Genomic DNA, 3,660 nt, shown 5'->3' on the forward strand with positions numbered 1-3,660 from the left:
GCACCGCACCTGGGCGCCGCGCGGCTCCACGTCCGCAGCCCCCGCCCCCTTGGCCCGCTTCAGCGGGAGGAAGAGGAGGAATTTGGCTGGAGCGGCGCTAATCCCCAGGGCTGCTCCTCATCCAGGACATTCCTCAGGGGCTCTAATGTTCCAGGTGCAGGAGCCAAGAGGAGCCGGCCCGGGCAGGACAGGCCCCCAGCAGCCAGCGCGGCGGCGGCCGCCAGCCCGCACCCTCTCTGCCCCGTGGCAGCGCCGGGGGCCGCCCYGGAGCCCCACCGGTGCTCCCAGCAGCCCGCACAGCCTCCCCGCTGCCGAGGTGGCCCCAGCGCTGCGCCGGTCCCGCTCACTGCTCCGCTCAGCTGCGGCTACCGCAGACAGAGCGGGGCCGTGGCGCCGGCCGCTCCGTGGCCGCCGGCCCAGCAGCGCTGCAGCTCGCACGCCAGCAAAGATTTTCTAGAYGCTGCAACTTTGGAAGCTGCCACCAAAAATATCCTCCACCCCCGGCTTTGTGACCTCAAAACAGCCGGATCCGGGGGCTGAACCACGGCAGCCACTCTGCGCGCACGCCCACGCCGCCGCGGCCCGGGCACCGGCGCGGGGGGGCCTGGCCGGGCTGTGCTCGGCTGCGGGGGACGGCTGCTGCGAGCTGCAGAGCCACGGCTGGACGGATCCTGCCAGGCAATTCGKTCCCTGCGAACAGGCTCCCACTGCGCTGCGCACCGCTGCCTGCCAGCTCTGCCGTCACTCCGCCACGGCACCCCGGTCACGGCGCCCGCGGGCCGCTGCACCGCGCCCCGGCCCCAGYGCCCCGGCCGGGGAAGCTGCAGAGCGAGGACCATCCCCGCTGCAGCCCGCCCAGCGGTGCCTCTGCAGCCCGCGGAGGCGCCTGGACCCTGGGGGAAGCTCCCACCACTTCGCTCCCCTTGGTTACAGCGGCTGTTCCCTGCCCAGGTCCCGGCCGGGGCAGGAGCAGGCAGCGCTGCCACCTCCCGCTGACTCATTGCTCCCGGTGCCGTGGGGCTGCCCTGGGACACGCATCGGCACCAGCACCTCGCTGCCCAGCCCCGCACGGCCCCGGCGGGCTGCGCAGCCGCACGCTCGCCCCTGAGGGGTGGGGGTGCTGCCCCGGACCCTGGCAGGGGGCGGCTCTGCCCCTCCACTCACCCCATAGCACGGCGATCCCGCAGCGCTGCGGCTCCAGCTGCGCAGCCCTTGCTCCCGCAGAGGCTGCCGGGTGCCTGTCCGGGCTGCGGGCACCTTCCCAGAAAGGGGAGTCGGGCCGCGGCGGGAGGCGACGCGGGGCCTGGGCCCCCCCAGCTTGCAGCGCCCCGTCCCCGCGGGCTTGGTCCGAGCAGCGCTGTCTGCTCCCTGCCCGGCTGCGGCTCCAAGCTGCGAGCGCACGGCTGACGCTGGGAGCTTTTATACTGGTGTGAAAGAAAAAAAGCAGCAGCAGCGAGACTCTTTGTTTCGGCAAGTCTGTAACAGGCCACTTTATCCAAACAAATCTCRGAGTGCCAAGTCCCAGTAACTGTTACTTAGGCAGCCACACCTCTGCGCGTAGCTCACGCAGCGGCAAGGCTCCTGCTGGGCACAGGGGCCAGCGAGAGGCGAGCGCCGGCCGGCGCCGCGAGCTGGCTGCCTGCACAAGGGGCCCGCGCCGCCTCTGCCAAGGGAGCGGCCGGCCGGGGACACGCAGGGGCGGCCGAGGAGGAAACCCCGGCCCGCAGCCGCGCAAAAGCACGCGAAGCGCTCAGCAACCGCGCGGGAGCAGGCAAGTGCGGGGAGGGTCCTGGGCACCGGCGACCCTGCGCAGGTCCCATGCTCACGGCTGCAGGACTTGCGAACCCCGGCGGCCGCAGGCCGGGGGGAGCCTGCTCTTCCCCCACCAGCCGCGGCACCCCGTGGCGGGCTCCAGTGCCGAGCAGTCGGGCAGCGCGCCTGGCTCCTGCGGCGATCTGCTCCCCTCTAATGACAGGGCTGTGTCCCAGGGCCCCACGGGGGCTGCGCTGGGGCCGCGGCCAGGCTCATTATCCCCACGGCTCGGCCTGGGAATCCTGGCTGGGACGCGGCTCCCAGGGTCCCCTCCCTTCCGCTGGCCGGCACTGGCCCCGGGGATGGCCGGACCTGGCACCCGCACCCTGACACAGGGCCATCACGCAGGATCTGGGTCGCCAGCCCGCCCCAGACTGGCCCTGCGGATGCGACAGCCTCCCCCGTCCCTTTTCCGCACGGGATGGGACAGCGGACGTGGCCCCCTTCACCACAGCAGCAGGCAGCGGGCGCAGGAGGCTCCGTCCCTTCTCCCTGCCCTGGCCCGGGATCCACACGCCCGGTGCAGCATCAGCGCTCGGCACCCCGGGGCAGCGAGCCACGCGCCGCACCGACGGCCAGGAGAGGAGCTGCTGCCTCCGCTCGGGGCCACGCACAGACTCCGGGACACGGCCTCGGCCAGACGCTGCCGCCGCTCCCTGTGGGGGGCAGCCAGTCCCCGGCAGCGTCTCCACCAGCTCCCAGGGAGCTCGTGGGCCTGCGTTTCGCTGCACTCGTCCRCGCACAGCGGAGCAAAGCAGGGCGGAGACCACATTAGCCATCCACGTAACAACCCGCACCGACACGGGGGGCTCGGAAACCCACCCCATGGCACGCTCGGAACAGCGTCCCTCGGGACGACAGCCAGGGAGCACGTGGTGGGGCGGGAGCTGTCAGTCACAGGCAGGAGGGCAACGCGCAGCGGAGAGAACAGGACGGGGCGTTTTGACGCCTCCCTGCTCAAAACGTGCCTCCAGCAGCACGCAGCTCCCCTCACGCACTGACATCCTGCCTGCCGCGGGGGGCTGGAGCGCCCCTCTGCCCGGGAGTCCCCACAGAGCCAGCCCTGCCCCTGCTCTCCCTTCGCCCCCACAGCGAACAGGAGGGAGGCCCAGCTCCCGCTGGCAGGAGCGGCCGCACACCTGCTGGAGCTGCCCCACGGCGCGGCAGGGAGCGGCACGGCCCCTCCGCCACCAAAGAGCCGCCCGTGGGGAGGCTACCGGCTGCCGGGAGGGTCGTTAGGGCGATGAAATCCCCACACTCGTGGCAGCCACTTGAAGTGGTGCAGCGACCCTGAAGAGCATGCGAGCGGGGCTGGGCGCCCTGCCGCCTGACGGGCACAGGGCTAATCACCCTGACAGGCGCCGGGACCCTGCCGGCGGCCCAGGGGCGGCAAGGGGGTACCCACCCATGCGGGAGCACGGACCCCCCACGGCCCGGGCGCCGGACAGGGCTCTCCCCACCTCCAAGTGACTGCTGCGGTCCACCTGGAGGAGTCCTGCTCTGGCACCAGAGCAGAAACCCAAACAGGGCCTGTCGGTGGGAGAGACGTGGGCAGCTGGGTCCTTCCCACGTCGCGGTGCCGCCGACAGTCCCAGGGCCATGCCAAGCAGCCTGGGAGGAGGCAGCGGCGCAGCAGAGCGGTCGCCACCAGGAGCCGGCTGCTTCGCACCTGGCCGCCGTGGTCGCGCAGCACTTGCTGTGGGAGCAGCGTCGGAGGCAGCGGGAACCCGAATCGGCGCGTTAACGAGAGGGCGTAATTGGGCTGGCCCCGCGCCCGGCGTTGCTCAAGCCTGGCGGCATTGCGCACGGGGCAGCGCACCGGCGCGGCTGGCGCGGCCCCCCGCAGCC

The 3,660-nt window shown here is 72.6% G+C and overlaps 1 protein-coding gene across 1 annotated transcript in view; it reads right to left on the reverse strand.

Annotated features, from left to right (window-relative positions):
• Window positions 1-1,388, reverse strand: part of SLC4A2 (solute carrier family 4 member 2) — a 20,755-nt gene extending 19,367 nt beyond the window's left edge. The window contains exon 1 of the mRNA XM_085312025.1: window positions 1,165-1,388. The gene's annotated coding sequence lies outside the window, so the exon portion shown is untranslated. The remainder of the gene's footprint in view (window positions 1-1,164) is intronic.
• Window positions 1,389-3,660: the final 2,272 nt, after the last annotated feature.

Source organism: Rhea americana, unplaced genomic scaffold (assembly GCF_003343005.1).
Source record: "Rhea americana isolate MKP2758 unplaced genomic scaffold, rheAme1 scaffold_354, whole genome shotgun sequence".
NCBI lineage: Eukaryota > Metazoa > Chordata > Aves > Rheiformes > Rheidae > Rhea > Rhea americana.